We start from the raw sequence: 21,089 nt of genomic DNA, 5'->3' as shown, positions 1-21,089 counted from the left end.
CAAGAAAGCTTCCTCGTTTAGCTGCGTGACTGAATGGTATTTGTCACCTCATCTGGTTGTTCCACCAGCTCTCACCCGGCCACCCCCTATCTTTCTTGCCTGGCTCCTTTCCCCTCCCTGTTCTTAAGAATTTATCACCTAATACACTGCGTTGTTTACGGACCTGTTGTTTGTTGCGAGAAACTCCCTTCCAAACTCCCAACAAGGGACAGAGATTTTGTCTATATATTAAGTGTGAAGAACGTAAGTAACTGTTGAATGGATAAGTGATACATGCTTGGAGTGCGATAATGGACTTGGAGAGAGAGCAAGAGGTCAGGGCTAATTTGGAAAGATAGCCAGAAAGGACTCTCCTACGAAAGGCACCTGAATGGTGAGAGGGCTTGAAACACCAGCAAAGCCGGGCAAAAGACGTCCTACCCCGAGGGAAAGGCAGTGTAAACGTCTCGAGGCGGGTCAAGTTCAGAGGGTGTGATGGGGAGGAAGGTGCAGTCGGAGCGCAGGAAGGCAGGTGTGGGAGGAGGCGGAAGAGGCCGGCTGGAACGCCCGCCACTAGGGGCCCTGCAGGCTTTGGGAAGGGCTAACCTGCCTGGTGTCCTAGGACCAGCAAAGGAGCCCTGCGACCCCCAACTCAGCCACGGAGCCGCTGGAGGCAGCGCGACCCCCAACTCAGCCACGAAGCCACCGTGCAAGGCTCGCTATCATTTCAGATTCGTTGAGCGCCAAGCCCTTGCCATTCCTAGGCATGCAATCCGGGAAAGCCAGGCACACAGTAGGTGTTCAATAAATACTAAAGGCACGAATGGCTGCGTGCGTGAGCCAGGGGACCCGGAGGTCTGCGGGAGTTTGGCAGGTGGTCCGCGGAGGCCAGTGGCAGCGTCCCACGGGTTTGCCCCGGGCCCGCCCCTGTCCCGGGTCCCCCGCCCCGCGCGCGGGCCCGTCGCGGCCACAGCCGGGCTGGCGGGAGCCGCCCGCGGGCTGCACTGGGCATGCTCAGACGGCGGCCAGGTCGCGGCGCGAGCGAGCTTCCGTGCCGCCCGCCCGCGCGACCTACCTGGGCGCCCCGCGCCCCCGGATGCTGCAGGTATGGGAGACTGGGTCTTCTGCAGGGAAGGGTCAGAGCGCGGGCTGCTGCGATCGCGGACACGCGGGGCTTACCCCACCCCCACCCGGTCCGGGGCTTGGCGGACACGCGGGAGGACTAGCGGGAGTGCTGGCAGCCCCAGGTCTCCGCGCCACGTCGGGCATCTGGGGGGCGCAGGCCCGGATCACCTGGCGGGGCTGGGGCGGGGCGCGGGCGTGGGCGACAAAAGGCTGGGCGTTCTGGACGCGGCGGCGCGGGCGTGGGCGTGCGCACCAGTCTGGCCGAGCCCTGGGCTCCGCGCCGAGGTATCAGCAGCCCAGCAGAGGGGGCGCACGGCTACGGAGACCTAGCTCTCCGCGGTCCCCGAAGCTCAGCCACCCGGGGCGAATTCCCCTTCAGATTGCAAAGATGGCATTTCCTGGGCCTGGCACGAACTCCAGTGCCAAACCAATCCGCCCCGTTCCGCGGGCGACCGGGGTGGCTTCTCTGTTAACTTGGGGTGACACTGCTGCGTTGTGCAGGGAGAGAGCGCGCCCCGGAAACCCCCGCCCCCGGTTGCTGCCTCCTAAACTTATTACGAACTTGAGGGTTGCCTTTAAAAAATTCATGAGAAGTTAAGATAACTTGACACCTGGGTGTTCCGTGAAGGTACTGGGAACTTGTGGTTGGGAAACGCGAGACCTAGGTTCAAGTTGGGCTCTTCCCCTTGGCCAGCTGGTGACCTTGGACGAGTCGTTTAACCTCTCTGATCCTCCATTTCCTCCACTGCAGGCAGGCAGCAATAATGCCCACCTCGCCTGGTTGGTGGTGGATTAAGTAGGATAAATGGTGTGGAGGTGTTTGGCTCCGTGCCCGGCATAAAGCAAGCGAGCAGTTGGCGTGATGTGATTTTAATTCAGTTAGAGACCCTCATGGCTCCCATTTTGTCAGGAAGGTAGAATTAGGCAGTCATTTTCTGGGTCTGTGTTTGTGCCCAGGAGAACGTCTGCTGAGGCTTTGAAAAAAGCAAGTCCACCGAGCGGTGGTGAGCTGAGAGCCTCTTGTTTAATGGCAATCTCTGTAAGTCCAGAAACTCCAGAAGTTGACACTCGGGCCTCACAGAAAGAACTATTTTTGCAAGATGATCTATCTTGCAAATGTCGAAACGGATGAATTGGAAATCCTGGTTTGGGAAAAGATGCCTATCCTGCAAAGCTCTCATGCTTAACCTTATGTTCCTGGATCGGGGTCTGTTAGCTTCTCACAGCAGGTTCCATCGTTCTTTGTAGTGGGTGTTCCTTGTGCAGCAATATAGAGTGCCGAGCAGCCTCTGCTCAGTAGATTCCAGTAGCAACCCACTAGGACTGTGCCTACCAGGAATGCCTCTCTATAGTGTCTGAGTTGAAGTGCCTTCCCTCCCCCCCCCCAATCCTCCTCCCTCTTTCCCCTTTTAGTAGAATTAACTGAGATAGCCTCCGCTTTCTGTGTAACTAACCTAGGCCAAGTGAGGATTTCATCTGGAGTTTCGTTTTCTTTTTTCAGTGATAATATCGAACCTTTGCAGTCACCTTGCTGAACTGTGCTAGGTATGTGGGTTATCTCATTTCAGTTTTACAGGTCTCCCTCTGAGATGGGTGTCACGATCCCATTTTATAGAGGAAGACGTTGAGGCTCCGAGCGGGCAACTGTACCGTCTTGAGTATGACCGGGATGGAGGAAACCCTGCTTCTGGTTCTGGGGGCAGAGCTTTTTCTTCTGGATAAGACTGCCATGTGTGTCTTACACAGAAGTCTTTCCTGATGCTTAAATCAGGATCTAGACTGTATTGGAAAACGGAAGCCTTCCTGAGATTGGCTAGTTGAAAATTAACAATGGTAAGCTATTTTCTGACTGAGAGTAGGCCATTCTAGTTAAATATTCTAGTGTACGAGCGCTCCCATAAATCCCAGCTCATAGTTAATGGAATACCAGTCTGCCGAGAATTAGAATAGAATAAAACATGCCTAATACTCTATATTGATCTGTGTTGTCCCTGGTGATTGGTCTCCTCCACAGACTAGTGTATGCAAATTAGACCCGAGTGGCAGACTGGGGGTTACTGAGGGCATTTAGAATAGCTGAGGCGTGTCTGTGAGCAGATGTTTCTGTTTGGCAGATGCGGGGTTGTGGGTAGGCAAACATGGTGAATAAGCCAAGGGACCCGGAATCCAGGCTATCGTCCATCCAGCTCAGGCCAGATCATTGATGGGCCTTAGTGTGACTCTCAGCTAACCAAGATATCAGCTCGAAGCCCTCATTTTACCTGATCTCATAGCAAAGGTGTGGTAGCTTTTAAGATGTTTGTTGAGGTCTTGACTCCCTGCCTGCAAGACAAGGTCGGAGACAGATCTTATTCCAGAAAGAAATCGAGGTTGTAGGTTGGCCGTTGGTCTCAGTCCTGAGATGGTAATTGCTCTCAGTTTTTGTTGGCTGTGACCTGGAAGTTTAATTACAGTGTTGTGCCCTCCCCTCCAACACACACACACACACACACACACACACTACACATATGTGAGCTGGCAAAAACAGTGAGACCAGAGGTAAGAGGACTCATTGTGGCCGTCTAAGCTACATACAGGTCTGTGGGTGCAAGAGGCACTGTTTTCTAAGATGGGTCTAACTTGCTGGAGGAGCCCAAAGATGTGGTATGCACTCTTCCCTTTCAGTTCCCAGGGACTGGTATGTTTGGAAGGGATCGGTGATTTGTGGTCCCCCTCTCCACCATAATTACAGGGCTCACCCTCCTACATCAGTCAATTCCTGGAAAGCAAAGCCTGCCCCTTTTTCTCTCCTCAGGCTCTGCCAGGGCTGGAGTGCTTGCTGGTGGTACCCTACCCTGGCTCAGCAGGTGGGTGTGTGGGCCAATCCTCTGGGACCTTTCCCTCCTATTGCAGATAAGAGAGGACTGGGTCATGTCCACATTGCTCTTGTCCGGGCCCAGTGACCTCAGGCTCTGATCTCACAGAGGTCTCCTAACTTTTGGCAGAGGAGACTCCTTGAAGCTCTTTGTAGCGCTCCCCCCCTGCCCCCCTCCCCGGCCGAAATCCAGAAGTCTCACGTTTATTTCTAGAGTTTCTGCACTCGAAACCACCTCTACCTCCAAGTTACCTGGCTATCTCAAGGCCCTCATAAGCGCAGATCCAATGGCAAGTGCAGATTTTTCTGTGAGGTCGCTCATATGTGTTGGGCCTAGCGTCTAGAAGATGTTGCAGAGTCAGAAGATGAACTGGGCTGTGAACGTGTGCACAGCGGGGTTGCGAAGACTATGCGCACATGCGTATGTGCATCTATCTATCCACCCATCTATCTCCTGAGTGATGTGAAGGAGGATCAAGCTGGATGCAAGTGATGGCAGCCATAGTTGTGTGTTTCTTTTCTCATTGCTGTGACCAAATACCTGACAGAGACAGCTTGAGGAGGACGGGTTCATTTTGGGTCCCGTGTGGTATAGTTTACTGTGACAGGAAAGTCTTCGCTGCAAGGGCTTCAGTTATTTGGTCAGGCTGGACACAGTCAGGAAGCAGGGAGAGGCGAGTGCTCACTTTCTCCCTTCTATGTAGTCTGGGGCCCGGGATCAGGGGATGGTACCACCCACACTGTGAATGGTCTTGCCACCTTAATTTAACCTATCTAGAAAATGCCTGGCAGTCAGGCTTGCCTCCTGTGTGATTCTAGGTCCTGTCAAGTTGAAGGTCCTTATTAAGCAGCGAGGATGGCTGTCAGGAAACACACAGGGAAGGGTACGGCTTAGCACCAGCATTACGCCTCCGAGGTGGTTGGCATTCAGAGTAATGGGGGTTACTTTCTTGCTGCTGAGTCAGGCAGGCCTCACTCTGTGTAGAGCTAACCGTTGGATTTTCTTTCTTTGCTCTGCATTGGAGTACCTTGTGCCAGACGTGCTTCTCCGTCTCTCTCTCTCTCTCTCTCTCTCTCTCTCGTTTTTTTTTTTGTTTGTTTGTTTGTTTGTTTGTTTGTTTTCGAGACAGGGTTTCTCTGTATAGCCCTGGCTGTCCTGGAACTCACTTTGTAGACCAGGCTGGCCTCCCTCCCGAGTGCTGGGATTAAAGGCGTGCACCACCACACCCGGCCTCGGTGTCTCTTATTTCAAGTTAGTATGGCCTTTGCTGGTCACCGGACGCTGCCTGAGTCCTCACAGCCACAGTCTGGCCACATTGCCTCCCCAGGAAGGCTGCTTGCAAGGCAGGTGAGGGCTGAGCTTGTCTGCCCTGCGTGTCTCCTTCAGTGGGTGACGCTCCCACCGGTGTGGACAACAGAAGTGCCTGCCGAGCAGCTACCAAATGGAAGATCCCAGGAAGACCTGGTGGCCCTGGGCTCTTTCTCCCTGGTGCTGTGTGGCTCAGCTGACAACATTTTTCCTGAAATAAGGCTGGGCTCCGTCCATCTGTCCGTCCGTCCAGTGACAAAGAAGGTTGGCAGGCGCTCTCTTGAAGAGGAGGCCCGGGAGGTATTTGGGTATTGAGAGAGTGGAATTTCTGAGGCAGTTTGATGATTTATGTGCAAAGTTAGAATGCAGGCTGTGGAACTGGGATAGTTCTGGAAACCGCAAGCCCCTGGTAAACTGTCAGTTTGCACATGCTTGAACAAATATGACTGCAGCCACGGACTTTCAGTGCTGAGTCCCTGGTACGGTACCCCTCTCTGACTCTAAGATGTAGCAACTCCTGCCACCGGGTTTATTTCATAGGCGCATTGAACAAACAAGGCTGAGAGATGGTAGTGATTTCCCAAAAGGCTCTGCAGCGCGCTGAGGACTTGAACCCGCATCTGTCCCTAAACTGATTATTTGCCTGTGAAGGAGCATCATGGAATTTATGTCCCTTCAACAGGCTTTCTTAAGGGACAGTGAAAGCCCCCCCTCCCTTCAGTATGGGAGTCCCAGAGTCACTGCCGAGTAGCTTCCCTGTGGAGGGAGGCCTTCTCCCAAGTCGCAGCCATGAACGCTCTTCCTCACAACTGAAGAAAAGCAGGATTCAGGCTGGAGAGCCTTGCTGGCTGGGTGTTGTGTTTATGAGTGGAGACAGGCGTGGGTGTGGGGTGGAGTCCTGGCCTCTGTACCCACCTCCCTTGGATGAGTCAGCTTTGAGGGCCCAGCCTGAGAGGCAGCAACTCCCTGGCAGCCGTCCCTGCCCACTTGGCATAAGGCTTGACCCCTTCAGACCGACCACATCCCCTCCCTGCCTCTGGTTGGCAAATGCAAGCATGTGGTTTGTAGATCATTATGGTGTCAGGGGGGCAGGAGAAACACACAGATGGTACTTCACCAAGAGGCAGCTGTCACCACCACCACCACAGTGGCCTCCACATGTCCTGTCACCCGTCCAGTCTATTGCTTCTAGGGTTAGGACAGATCCAAGCTCAGCTCTTCCCTTGGCCCTGAGCTTCCAGCCCTGCCTCATGGTCCTGCAGCCTGGGACTGTCTGGGTTTGCAAATGGCTTCCTTCCACCCAGGTCAGCTCAGTGCCAGGGTGTAGCTTGGAATGTTCAGGCTATCACAACCTTGCCTTGGTAGCCCCGTTCGGGGTGGCAACTTTATGGTAATTAGCCTGGTTTGTATTCGTACCTGTCTCCCTGTCTGCCCTGGGAGCCCTGCTACAAAGACAGAATAGATTTCAACCCCTCTCTTTTGCCTTCCCTCCCTCCCTCTCTTTCTTTAAGCTTTGTTTTCAACTTTCTTCTGGCCTAAAGAAAAATTTCGAGAACACCAGGAGGAACATTCCCAGCCCTCGTGACCATTTTATCCTATTTATCATAACCCTGTGTGTAGTGGTTTTCCTCGGACCATCTAAGGATCATCAGCGGGCTCTTCCCCTGATACTTGCTGAAAGCAGTCACATCCTTGGACATCACTATAGTACACAACTTATTTTACTTTTTAGTTAGAGTGCAAAGACAACAGGTTTATAACCTCTCCGTACACTTGCACTTTGCTCAAGTTGATTAACCCTCTTCCACCTCTCCTGGGCCTCTTCTCTCCTGATGGTGTCTTCCCTCTTCTGCTTTCATTGTTTCAGGTGTGTGTGTGTGTGTGTGTGTGTGTGTACACTCACACGTGTTTGTGCTGGTACATGCATGTAGAGAAAGATTTTCATATGAGAAAAAAATAATTATTTTGTTGTACAAATACTACATCTGTCATTCTGAGATAGGGTCTCACGGAGGCCAGCTAACCTCAGTCTTTATATGCAGTTGAGGATTAACAGGTGTGAGCCACCATGTCAGGTTTTTGTGCAGTTAGAACCCAGAGCTTTGTGCTTGCTAGAGAAGTATTCTGCCAAGGGAGCCTCGTCCCCATCCTTCTTCTCCACCTCTATAACTTTTAGACTCTTGAAATGAATAGTTATGGCATTGCTGCCTAATCTGTACACCTTAGCTCATGCCACTTTATGTCCTTGGCGGACCGAAAAAAAAAAGTCTCTGCTTGAGTGTGGTGGACTCCGGTTTTTATGTCTCTGCTAGAGTGCTCTAAAACTGAACAGCTCTCCAGCTTGCCTGTGACCTTGGCATTTTTTTGCTCTACACGGGTTGGTCATTTTGTCACAGGTCCCTCAACAAAGGCCTTTCTCGTTGCGTCCCTAGAGCCAGGCACAGCCGGGACAGACCAGGGCGCTAGGTAAATACTTGACGAGCGAGCGGAGTTTCGTGGTGGTGGAAAGAGAAGCAAGTTTCCTGGCTTTCTGCATCCCCAGCTCTTGTCTTGCTGTGAGGGATGCTGGTGTTATTTGTTGCAATCTTTCTATAAATAGGTTTGAATCCTATTTTTATCATAGCCTTACCCCTGAAAAGGGTGGGATACTGAACCTACTGATGGCACAGATATACAAGGGTTATGGGGTTATGGGTTAATGGGCGTATTAGAAAGGTCAGTGGAATACTTGATGAGAGGAAGGACGTTCACTGTTCAGGTTCCCCTGCCCACAAATAGCCTCCTCCAAGTGCACCTTTGACTCAAGCATTTTGAGAGTGAACGGGCATGATTTTAGTAAGTGCATCTGATTGACTGGCCTTACCTGGAACTACTCTAGGTATATAAGTGTATGTGTTCAGTTTACCCAAGTATGACTCTGGGGTTGAGATCGGACCAGCCTAGCAAACCTCCTGGCACTAGAAATCCTCCATCTGGGTGAAGACAAAACTCACCGATGCCCTTGGCAGTGCCTAGGGGCTCTATGTGTTCCCTGCCATGGTCCTACCCCTCTGTGCCTTTGTCCTACCCGCTCAGACAGTTCCTGTCATGCATGGCGTCTTTACAGCCCTTACCCTACTTTGCTGTAACTTCACTGCAGGCTCAGGTTGGATGGAGGAGCAGGGTGGGTTTATGATATAAGACCCCAGGGAGAAGCGTGCCAAACCAAGCCTGCTGTTCCCCGCTGCCTACTCCAAGGGAATCCCCATGGGATTCAGAGGGCAGATGTAGATTCAGAGGGCCTGGTAGAGTAGGAGGCCAGAGTCTCCCTAGATCAGACCCCCAACCACTCCCAATTCAAGTCTGCAATCAGACCCATTGGCAGAGGCATGCAGGCAGGTGGCATTGGGAACCTAGTCACAAAGGCCTGTGTATTCGATGCCCAGTAGGTACAGACAGGCTTGGATGCAGAGAAACCAGGCAGGAAACCATCCTGGAAAGATCCTAGTGACAATGTCACTCCAGGCCACTTATCAGGAAGGCCAGGTTCCCAGGGTCAAGTGTGCACTGGGTGGGGGCAGGTCCCTGTGTCCCTGTGGTCAGGCCCCTTGCTCTTTTTCTCCCCCTCAGGAAACACCAGCCAGAATTCCTGGGCTCCAGAGAACTGTAGGATGGGGATGTGAAGTGAGGCAGCTGTTTTCTGGGAAGCTGGCCAGGTGGGCTTCAGAACATCAGGGAAGCAGGGATTTGTGACCGTTCGAGGTGGTGCCTTCCCTTGTTGCCTGGCTGCCCTGGAACTCACAGGCTGCCCTTACAGCCTTAGTCTTCCTAGCTCGGATTGAAAGTTCATACCAGTGGGCCCTGCTCAGTGGGTTTTACAAACGGGCACCTACCTGTTAGAGAACGAGGTGATGGAGTATCCCAGTTCTCAGAGCACAGGGCACAAGATTGCTGAGCGTCACGAAGGCTTTCTAGGTTACTGTTAGATTTTGCTATTTAAGAACAAACTTTCCACCAGGCAGTGGTGGCACAGGCATTTAAAACCCGGAACTTAGAGGCAGAGGCAGATAGATCTCTGTAAGTTCAAGGCTAGTCTGGTCTTCAGTCCTGGATAGCCAGGGCCACCCTGTCAAAAACAAACAAACAAAACCAAAACAAAACAGACAAACAGACAGACAAAAAACCCTTTCCAGCCAAGCCTGGTGTCACAGGAACATAATCCCAGCTACTATTGAGGCTATGACAGGAGATCACAAATTCCAGTCCTGCCCAGGCTGTAGCAAGCAAGTTGGAGGTTAGCCTGGGAAAGTTGTTGAGGCCCTGTCTCAAAAGGAAAGAGCCCTAGGTCTGTGGCTCAGCGGCAGAATGATTGTAGATCACTTGCAAGGCTGTGGGTTCAAAGCCTAAATACTACAGAAATGTCAATCAACACAAGACTTCTAAAACAAACAAACAAAGCTCAGAGAGGCAAAAGCATTTTGCTTTGAGTCTCCTTTTTATAGGAAAAAATGTCACAGTGTCAAAACTTCAGGGACCTCAAAGCAATCTTCGTCCATTCCCCTTTCATTAGATAGAAGTCCTTACAAAGCACTGGGGCACAGGGCAGCAGCTGGGACTCACATCTCAGGGGCATGCCCTGCCCCCAGGTCTTGGGTGTACTTTATTATTATTATTATTATTATTATTATTATTATTATTAGATATTTTCTTCATTTACATTTCAAATGCTATCCCCAAAGCCCCCTATACCTTCCCCCTGGCGTGTACTTTTTAGGTCCAATCTGACTGTGTGTATCAGACTGGCTGTATATTTTTATTATTTGTTAATACCCTTTGGCATTTCTCTTAATACACAAGTACGTATATTGTCTTTAGTTTTCCTATTCTTTTATACAGAAGGGATTACGCTGGTGAGGAATTTTCCCCCCATTTTCATATATATTTTTAAAGGCCATACAAATGTTCCGTTGACTCTGTAGTCCGAGGTTGTGTTTCTCAGAACATCAGAATCCCCTGGGGGGGCTTGATAAGACTCAGGCTGCCGGGCCACATTCTCCGAGCGCTGCTCGTCTGACTCAGACGCTCGGTGGGCCAGCACGTTGCCATTCTTGCTGGCTTTATGGAAGCCACTGATTCAGAGACCCTCCCTTTGCAGAGCTGTGCTAGGGTAGGGGGAGTTGACGATGACAGCTCAGTCCTTGTAGCCTACCAGCGCTCCTGTGTGGTCCTTCCTTGCTCCAATTGGGTCACCCGTGAAGTCCTTTGCTCCGATTGGTTCGCACCCTAGCCTTGACCTCTGCATTCATTCTGTCCCGGCCTCCCTTCTCCAGGTCAGCCCTACCCCTTCTGTCTGTCGCTCTGTAATGCTGGAGGCATTTGAAGGCGCCACCTCAGCTTCCCTGCTTCTCTGCATCTTCCGGCCCTTCTCTCCTCACTTTCCCCTAGTCTGAGAAAAAGAATGTTTCTGATATGGCCTTAGGCCTTTTCTAACCAATCACCACCTAAAGGAGAAGAGGCCCCACCCACTTCCTGCTTAGTCTCTGTCCAACTTCTCTCTACCACAGAGCTCAGTCAACAGAAACTGGGAAAGCGGTTTTCACCTCCCAGGACAGGTTTGCCATTTAATTCCAGTTCAGGTTTGTGGTGTTTCTCGTTATGTTTGTCCTTCCTATAATGAGGGAAAGGCCTTAATAAGAATGGCCTTCGTGGGCTCATATACTTGAATGCCTGGTTCCCAGTTGGTAGAACTGTTTGGGAAGGATTAAGAAGTGTGCCCTTGTTGTTGAGGTGTGTCGCCGGGGGCAGGCTTCCAGGCTCCGGAAAGACTCCTAAGATTTCCAGAGCTCTCTGCCTGGTGGTGGTGGATCAAGATGTGAGCTCTCAACTGTTAACTTTGTTCCCATATTAATAGATGTTAGCCCTCTGAATTTATAGCTAAATTGAATGGGTTTTGTTGTTTATTTTGTTTTTTTGGTTCTTTAAGACAGAATGTCTCTGTGTAACCCTGGCTGTCCTGGAACTCACTCTGTAGACCAGGCTGGCCCAGAACTCAAGAGATTGAGCTGCCTCTGCCTCCGGAGTGCTGGGATCAAAGTTGTGCACGCCACCAATGCTCACCCAGCCTTGAATGCTTACTTTCCTAAGTGGCCTTGGTGGTGTTTTATGGCGGCAGTAGAGGGCAGCTCATGCAGAGGATGTCTGCCTCTGCTTCCTGAGTGCTAGGCTTTCAAGGGGTCATTATGCCGGTCAAGCTCTTTATATGGGTTTAGGGTTCCAAGCTCCAGTCCTCATATTTGTAAGTCAGAAGCTGTACCCTCTGAGCTGTCTCTCCATCTCTTGCAAGGATCCTTAATCTTCATCTTTCTGTCTTATATAAAGTTGATCTTAAAGGGCTGTGTTCAGGAAGGGAGGTTCGTTGCCACAAGAGATATTAAGAGAAAAGTTTGAAAGACTTTATTTTCTTAGCCATAGGCCTCAGTCTATGGAAGGTGTGAAAGGTGCCCCTCTGGGTAGAAGAGCCCACTTCTTCAGTTTGTCCTGGGGCCCAGCGTGTGGGGAGAGGGCCTGCAGAGCAGCCAGCTTGGGTGAGAGTGTCTGCAGGAGGTCTGGAACAGGCCAGAACTCTGCAGGCCCTGGGAGCCTGTGGAGGTGGGACCTAGGGTCAGAGCCACCCCTGGAAGAGGAAATTAGGCAGGCAGTTTGCAAAATGGACAGAAGGTAGGAGGTGCCAAGCAAGGAGGGGGGGGCGAGGATTAAGGTCTTAATCCTTGGGCACCATGAAAGCCTCAGGTGACTGCATTTCTTTAAAAAACAAAAAACAAAAAAAAAATCTCTGGTTGGTTTTCTTTAAGTTCATGGTAGCTTGTAGAAAAATCACACCACAGATGTGGCTTTCAAAAACCTAATACTTTGTTTTTCATATTATAAAATTTCTCTTCCTGTTTTGGCCTGTCGTTTTGAGACAGGGTCTCATGTAGCCCAGGATAACCCGCGATTCAGTTGTGTAGCTGAAGGTGACCTGGAAGTTCTGACCTTTATGACCCTCTGTTTCCCAGATGCTGGGAGTACCATACCAGCATGTGCCCTGGCCATTGCTACCACCTTCATGCCTGGTTCGTGCTGCAGCAACGTTTTCATGGCCGTCTTGTGGCTATTCTGTACCACACTTAAGTGGCCCCCCAAAGTTGGCAGTTGGCCTTTTCATTTTTCATTTTTTTATTTAATTTTTTAAAATTTTCAGTGTGGTAGCTGCCACCAGGAGGAAGAACTTGGCAGCTACAGCCTTTTTCCCTTGTCTGAATGTTTCCTGGTAGTAGGTCCCTGGGAACCATTGGCCATAACCACCTCTGGCTCCACTGGAATGTGTTAAGGCTAACAGCCCTTTTCACAGTGTGAGCACAAGCCCCGTGTGGGTGAGACGGCCTCTTACTCATCCCCACGTGCGTCTCACAAACATCTATGACGGGCAGAGATTCCATCTCCTGTGGCTAAGTCAGTTGCCACCCACACATTGAGCTTGACTGACAGATGTAGGAGTGTCAGATGACAGGTGATGTCCCTGCTCTCCTTGTCCTTGACACCACTCAAGGGTCCCAGACAGCCTGCGGGTCCAAAAGTAAGTGTGGGTGCCTCTATGACCACACCTTACATATGGGACAGTCTAGATCACCTCTGGTGTTTAGTGGGGTCGTCCAGACTTGAACGTGCTGTCTTCTATCTACTTACTCATATGCTAAGGAGAAAAAAATAAAGTAGTGTTCTGGACGTAAGGAATGACGTGAAAGGCCATATTAGTAAGGTAGGTAACATGTGAGCAGACACACGAGGGAAGGGGGAGAGCCAGATGAGTATCTATAGGGTGTCACAGAAGAGGGGACAGTAGGTACGAACCCTGGAGGTAGAATAAGCCTGGCGCAGGCTGGGAACAGTCAAGGGAACTGTGGCTAACTAGGCAGGGTGAACATGGTGAAGGTGGACAGAAGTAGCCATAGCCAGAGCATGCAAAGCACCTGCATAGCTAAGGGAGATGAGGAAGCTGGGGCTCCCACCCCGGCCCTTTGAAGCCAGTCAGAACAATGATACGGATCTTTCTTGCATATGTATGTTCACGTATGTCCGCCAACACTGGGAGCCAGACTCCGCTTGCTCCTGGATAAGGCCTTGGGAGTTGAAGCCCAGGCTGTGGGAAGGTCCCGTCTCAGTTCCTCATCCATGTGACTAGGACCCAAGACAGGAAACTGGTAAGAATATGCTGAGCATCCCAGGGATTTTGTGTCATTTTAGGGTAGCCATTGGGGGTGTGTAGATACCGTGGTTTGTTGACACACAGCTAGTCTGTACTCTGTTGAGTTGATAGATTTAATATCTGTCTGCTGTGGGTGGTCCTATAGCAGTCAGGAGCTTCAGGTGGATGGTCCGGGTATGCGTGCCCTGAGATGGCTTTTCTGCTCACAGTGGCTTACCCATAGTGATTGGGGGGCAGATCTTTTACAGGCCCGAGTGTTAACTCTGCTTCATACCAGAAACAAAAAAAAAAAAAAAAAAAAAAAAAAAAAAATCAACTGGAAATATGCTGATGACCTAAGTATAAAAGCTAAAGCCACAAAACCTCTTAGAGAAAGCCATAGGGATCAGTCTTCATTGCCTTGGATTTAGCAGTGGGTTCTTGGCTTGTGATGCCAAAAGCCTAAACCACAAAGGAAAAACAGAAGTACATTGAGTTCCGTCGAGACGTGAATGTCGGTGCCTCCAAGCAAGCGATGACAATCTATAGAACAGCAGAAAGTGTTTTAGAATCATAAGCTCATACAGATTTAATATTAGGAACTCGTTCTTAAAACCAGGGGCGATAGAGATGGCTCAGTGGTCATCCAGAGGACCCAAGTTCCCGTCTCAGCACCCGTATTAGAAGCAGCTCATAACAACCAGGGCCTTCTATACCCTCCTTGGCTTCTGTGGGCACTGCTCACATAAACACAAGCTCACACACAGACATGTGCTTAAAATAAAATCCTTTTTTAAAAAATGGCCTAAAATTCACCCACTCTAATCTTGACAAGTTCATTTCAGTAATGAGCAGAGGACTTGAATGGACATTTCTTCTAAAGGTGGATGGCCAATAAGCATTGGGTAAAGGGACTCATTCACTGTTGTCAGGTTTTTGTTTTTGTTTTTTTTGCTTTGTTTGTTTTGTTTTGTTTTCGAGACAGAGATTCTCTGATAGCCCTGGCTGTCCTGGAACTCACTTTGCAGACCAGGCTGGCCTCGAACTCAGAAATCCACCTGCCTCTGCCTCCCAAGTGCTGGGATTAAAGGCGTGCACCACCACCGCCCGGCACTGTTGTCAGTTATTATGGTTGGGAAAATCCAAGCCATGAAATACTACTGTATACCCAGGAGAATGCTCATAGCCAGAAGAAAAGGGAGGGGGACCCCCGAGTGTTAGCAGGGATAGAAAACACATTGCTGGTAGAAATGTGAAGTGAGCTAGGTACGGTCTGTCAGAAAGTTCACAGGTCTTGTCTCCTTCAGGTTACTGTTGCTGTGATGAAATACCACAAGCAACTTGGGGAGGAGAGGGTTTATTTCAGTTACACATTGAAGGAAGCCAGGACAGGGCAGAAACCTGGAGGCTGATGCAGGAGAGGTGCTGGTTACTGGCTTGCTTAGTGCTCTCTCTCTCTCTCTCTCTCTCTCTCTCTCTCTCTCTCTCTCCCTCTCTTTTTTCTCTCTCATCCTTCCTTCCTTTTACCTTTCCTTCCTTTCTCCCCCCTTCCTTTTTTTCCTTTGTGTTTTCAAGACAGATAAGTCTCTCTGTGTACCGTTGTCTGTTCTAGAACTTGCTTGGCAGGCCAGGTTGGTGTGGAACATAACAAAGATCCTCCTGCCTCTGCCCTGCCTCCTGAGTGCTGGGATTAAAGGCCTGATTTCTTAATAGACCCTAGAACCATCCCAGAGATAGTACCACCCACAATGGGCCGGGCCTTCCTCCATCAATCACTAATTAAGAAAATGCACTACAGGCTTGCGTACAGCCAGATTTTATGGAGACATTTTTTTTTTTCCCCAGTTGAGGCTCCCTCCTCTCTGACTCCCGCTTGTGTAATGTTGACATAAAGCCAGCCAGTCCATCTTGGGAAGGGTAGATACGGAATCCCCATATAACCTGGCAGTCCGTCCCTGGGTATTGAACCGAAAAACATCCACTGGATTTGTGAAGACAGGGTTTTTCTGGGTAGCCCTGCCTGTCCTAGAACTCTCTCTTTGTGGAACAGGCTGGCCTCAAACTCAGAAATCCACGTGCCTCTGCCTCCTGAGTGCTGGGATTAAAGGCGTTGGCCTGTATGCTCAGTCCCAAATGGATTCGTGCACACTAAAGTCCATTGCATCACTAGGCACAACCGACAACGACTGAATCCAAGCGAAGGAAATCCCGTGGAGAAACACGTTGAGCTAAGGAAAATGAATGTCAGATAGTCATGACAAGGAGAGAAGTTGTCACACTCCCTTAAACATAGAGAACGTAGAGAATATGCTGACTCAAAATGAGATGCTTCATGATGCCGTTTTGTCCAGGTTAGGTTTTTTGTTTTTTTGTTTTGTTTTGTTTTGCCACTTGACACAGGCTCAAGTCAAATGGAAGAGGCTTCTCAGAGCAGATGGTACCTCCATCAGACCTGCCTTTAAGCAAGTGTGTTGGGGGGTGGGGTATTCTTGACTGCTAGAGGATCCAGCTCACTTTGGGAGATATCACATCTGGGCAGGTGTTCCTGGGGCGTGTAAAAGTGGGCTGGGGCAGCCATGAAGAATAAGCTGGTAAGCAGCACACTCCTTCATGGTCTGCCTCACTCCCTGCCTCGACTTCCCTTGGAGTGACTGTGACCTGTAGCCCTAATAAGTGTTTTTCTCCCCAAGTGGATTTTGGTCGTGTTTTGTTTGTTTGGTTTTGGTTTTTCGAGACAGGGTTTCTCTGTGTAGACCCAGGCTAGCCTCAACTCAGAAATCCGCCTACCTCTGCCTCCCTATTTGTTTTTTGTTTTTTGTTTTTAATCACACTAGAAAGCAAACTGGGACACACTTGCATACTCACATGAAAGATTAAAACTGGGTAAATCCATGGAGACAGAAGATACAGAGGTTGCTTGGAATTGGGTAGGTGCATATATTGCTTAATGGGTACAGAGTTTCTGTTTGGAGTGAGGGAATTTTCTGGAAATAGTGGTAATAGTTGCACAATGTTGGGTATGAATATAATTAATGTCACAGAACTGTACTTAAAAGTGCTTAAAATAGTCGATTCTAGACCCTATATATTTTGAAAAGCACAATTAAAAAAAAAAAAATTAGTTCAGTGTTAGCATCCTGTGCCTGGGGCAAGCTTGACTCTTTCAGGAGCCCCTGGGATGGATTGTGACACAGGATACACAGGCCCAGCTCAGGGTCGGAGCCCTGCTCTTGTCTCTGATACAGATTTCCAGCAAGGCCCTGAGTGGCCATGAGTGGCATTGACGGTGGCTCCCCAGTATCCGTCTAGTCCAGTGTAAGGATTGCTCTACCTGATGAAAAGACAGAAATCGGTAAACTTAGGTGACTACCCACCACCCCCAGATTGCCCTCCATAGCCTGTTGGTTGGTCTTGCTGGGTTTTTGCTTGAGCATTGGTCTGGTCTCTTCCTATCAGCTCACACTCAGCCAGGTTTCCTCCCCAAAGAAAGGAGTTTCATGGTTTCACCCTAACACACATCTCTTCTGGCCCCGTGTCTGTCCTAGTCACCCGCTCCTTCTCTATGTTTTCTGTGTGTCCTTTTGAAAATCTGAGCCCCACTAATCAAGAGTGGGTTGAATGTCCAACTGTGGTCACGCACACCCACTTGGAACACTGTAAGTTTGGAAGGTAGGAGGTCCGTTATGTTTGAAGTACCCGAACCCATGTGGACCATTGACAATGTAAATGCTGGTGTGCTGTAAAGTGGAGATGTTACAGCTTCCTGAAACCCATGAGCACAACTCAAACAAAATCACACTGCAGATTGGCTTGTTGCTTTACTTCAGCTATGCTCTCCAGAGAATGCCCTTGGAGATCACCAGCCAGAGCCTCCTTGCTTTGGCACGTGCAGATTCGATCTTGCCACACCAGAGCACCCATTTGTGTTAGATTCTGAGGCTGGAGTCTGTCTTCCTGCAGACTCGGCTCTCCAACTTACCCTAGGTGTCTCCCTTGCTTATAGTCCCCACAGTGACCGTCTTTCTTCATTAGCTCCTCTGTTTGGAATCCTTCGGTGTACCTGCAAATGTAAAAGAGCTAGGGGCTGGCTGAGTTCAAGTTCATAGAGTCCAGGCTGCTGTCAGGACCTCTCTAGGGTCATAGGAGGGGTGGGGCCCAAGGTCAACTCCAGGGTCTGGCCTCAGGTACTGGGTGGCTCCTAGGAAGCTAATTATTAACGGTGGATGGTTTCTGATCTGCTGGCAGGGCCTTGATTGGCACATGATGCTTTCAGCTGGCACCTTTTAGAAAACTGAGGAATCCGTTTGCTTTGTTTCTCAATGTGAAAAGGTGCTGAAAGGGCTGTGACCTTCACAGAAAAAGGACTGTCCTTTGTTGTTGTTGTTGTTGTTTTTTAACGTTTTCTGAGACACCTGTTAGAAGCAATGTGTCACCTTCCAGTAGAGGGACACTGGTAATAAACAGCCATATTACCTGTGTTTCTAATGTTGCAGAATTAACTGGGGAGAAAGGCGGCTTTTCTGGACCACTTCCTTCATAAGAGGAAATTCACCTCCACGTGAGCCTTGGGGAATGCTTATAAAGATTATCTCAAAAGGGTAAGAATAGACCTGTAGTCAGTAAATTACAGAGGCAGAGTGATTAAGTATGGGGCCCATGTTTTACCTCCAGTGAATCACCTGTAATTCGCCTCCCGCCCAGTGGCACTGGGTCAGGAGACTTGGAGCTGGCAATCATGTAATGCTAGCACTGAATGGGGATCCATATGACTGTTAGAGTTGACCATGACTGGGCATGCTTTCCTGAGGCTAATCTACTGACCTGCACAATGGTTCAGTGCCTTCAAAAGCCACGATGTCAGGAGAGATAATGGATGGAAAAGCACTTGGGAACCTCAGGTGCCCTGTGGGACCTTCTTCCTCCCACAGCAATCCCAGCTTGGGGGTAACCCAGGGACCTAAGAAGGAGGTAGGTCGAGTGTAGACTGTGGGTACGGAAGAACAGGTACTCTGCTGCCCCTCAGAAATGTTTACAGGGAGACCTAGGAAGTAAGTCGGTTTGTCCAGGGTCACGTTAGTCACTGGTAAGTGGTCCGAGCTGGAGGCCTGCTGACTAATTCCTCTAAAATGGATTTTCTTCAGTTCACCAAGCACTGGCCTCAACACATGGTGGGGTTCAGTCCAAATAAATGCAACAGTACCAGCAAAATACACTTTTTTCTTAAGACTTGAAACACTTGCTTTTATTAGTAGTACTAGGAACAACCCTACCTTTTGGCATTTTATGCATGTTCAGTTTCCAGAACCAGGGTGTTTTGAATGTTCATATACATTTCTTTTATTATTCGTTGGTCCTCATTTTATCATGAGGGGAAAAAAAAAAAACTGCAGGAAGCTGAACAGGCGCCATGAAAGCACATCTATATCTCAGGTTCTAGAGGCAGTGGCGGCTGTCATGGTTATGTGTCTGGTCTAACCCAAGATGACCCGTTGGGATTGAAGCCTTCCAGGCAGAGGGCTTTAGGGCTGGAACGAGCCTCTACAGGCTCTTTCCTAGGAAACCCATGAAGGAAGAGGTGGCCGAAGAAAAGACTTTGCAGGATGCTGGAAGTAGGGCTGGGAGTGGGAGCAAGGATAAGGGTTGGAGCATTTTTATGTGTTTCCTTGAGATAAATCCTTGGGGAAGGCTGCTCTGTGGTAGTGAGTATGGGTTTTCTCTGGCCCGGCTGGCCCTGGCTTCAGACATCCTGGCAGGGTGGAGGCTGGCAGGACATTCCGCTGTGAGATTCCAGCTTCTTGGCTGGGATGCACCATGATTAACACATCTCAAACCTTTCAAAGTGACTTTAGCTGTTTTCTTTAGTGAAGGCTTCTGCTGCTTTTTTGGCTGTAAAGGGGTCGGGGGCTGGAGCCCAAGACCAAAATATCAGAGGCTGACACCCAAATGGGTGTGGCCTTGGCCTTGGGCAAATATTAACACAGTATTTTTGTAAAGTTTATGCAACTCGATTCATGTCCCTGCAGAGTAAATTTATTCCATCCTGCTTTTTCCAGTCTGTTCTGAGCTTGGTGGAACTGTCCACAGGCAAGACGGAAAGAGGTTGGTCACTTAATTTTAGGTAGAAGTGCTAAGAATTGGGCGTACTCCGTTCTCACTTTTTTTTTAAGCCTTTCATGATGCTTCGCTCTCTTTAAATAGTACTCTTACACCTCTGATGGACCATTTAAAAACTTTCAAGAGTCAGGCATCCGTGCAAGCCTATGTAAGGAGATAGAATCTGAACAGTACTACAGTTGAATACGGCTTCTATAAGCAGAAATATACCCTGGGCACTTTCAAAGCAGAAGTCATGATATAATTTTGGTCCCCAAAGCCTAAAGCTCATTTTTCATACTCTCCAGTAGCTTTTTCAATGTGAGTTCCTTTATTTACCTACAGTAATGGGGTTTGGTCAGCTAAGAACCTCCCACCTTGCGCCACCAAGTTCCTCAGAGCTCCCCAGTCTTTCAGCCGAGAGAGCTCAGCATCTTCCATGTTTATGCAGCCTTCACCTCAGGCTCTTTCTTCTGTTGAGCAGAAGTCTGTTTCCTTTTCTTCCTTTTGTTGTTTGAGTAAGCGCGGTGTGTGCCCGCGTGAGGGTCGCTACATGTTTATGGAGGTCAGAAAATAAAACATGGGTGTTGTTGACGTTTGGCATCCTTCCGTGTTGGTGATCGGGGGGTCTCTCTTCTGCATTCCACTTCTTTGTACCGTATGCCAGGTGAACTGGCCCGTGAGCCTCTGGGAATTCTGTCTCTGCCTCCCATCTCCCCACAGGAGCTCTGGGAGCCTTCACAGAAGGTGTGGGCATAACATGGCATTCAAACTCCGGATCTTACTCTCACATGGAAAAGATGTACCCACTGAGCCACCTCCCAGGTCCCGAACCCACCCGTTCACGTCACCTGTTTAACCATTGGCTTAAAAAGAATCAGTCGAGTGAAAATGGCTAATTGGAGTTCATATTCTCTGCTGATCTCAAAGCTGGCCTTGGGAAGCGGGGATGGCTGCTCTTTTCTAAATAACTCTTAGAAAAAAGTAAGCGACTGCTGAGGTTAACCTCCACTAACGAGATTACATCAGAGTTCCCACCCCTCCCACCTCCAGATGCTAAACCTCTCACCGTGTCCTGATTCCTCTTTTATGTACCTGGCCTTACCCTCCCTAGGCGCTCTCTAAGCTATCAGCTATCCCTCCGGCCCCTCTGGTTGCCCTGGAGCTCATAAAACCTCCCTGAACTTCCCCTGCTGACCTCTCACTGAGGTCCCGTGCATGGGTGTGGAGTCTTTGCCGAGCTGGTCCTGTCACCAACCTCACCCTGGAAGGTCTCAGCCTCCTGTCCCCTGGAGCTTCCTTCACATCCCATGGAAGCCAGGTTCCCCGCGTCTCTACCTTCCCCCACCCGCTGGCCACTTCCTGGCTTGGCCGAGTAAATGAATATTGAATCAATGGCCCAGAACTCCTTTGCCAAAGGAGTAACAAAGGAAGTCAAAAGTAATTATAAACAAGATCTACAAGTCCTGGGGCAGGGGGGTGGGGCTACTGAAAATACCCTCGTAGAAGGCCGGAATTTGGGGATT

At 49.6% G+C, this 21,089-nt stretch overlaps 1 protein-coding gene across 3 annotated transcripts in view; it reads left to right on the top strand.

Annotated features, from left to right (window-relative positions):
- The first annotated feature begins 568 nt into the window (after positions 1-568).
- Ptpn3 (protein tyrosine phosphatase non-receptor type 3) overlaps positions 569-21,089 on the top strand; it is a 106,579-nt gene continuing 86,058 nt past the window's right edge. Inside the window, exon 1 of one of the 3 annotated variants that reach the window (XM_029539606.1) lies at positions 569-772. The gene's annotated coding sequence lies outside the window, so the exon portion shown is untranslated. Of the gene's footprint in view, positions 773-1,001; positions 1,085-18,055; positions 18,069-21,089 lie in introns of those variants that run through there. The other 2 variants (XM_021199682.2, XM_029539607.1) reach the window with 2 other exon arrangements.

The sequence above is a fragment of the Mus pahari genome, chromosome 6 (assembly GCF_900095145.1).
Source record: "Mus pahari chromosome 6, PAHARI_EIJ_v1.1, whole genome shotgun sequence".
NCBI classification, from domain to species: Eukaryota; Metazoa; Chordata; class Mammalia; order Rodentia; family Muridae; genus Mus; species Mus pahari.
Note: the sequence above shows the minus strand (reverse complement) of the source record. Positions and strands in the feature narration are given on the sequence as shown.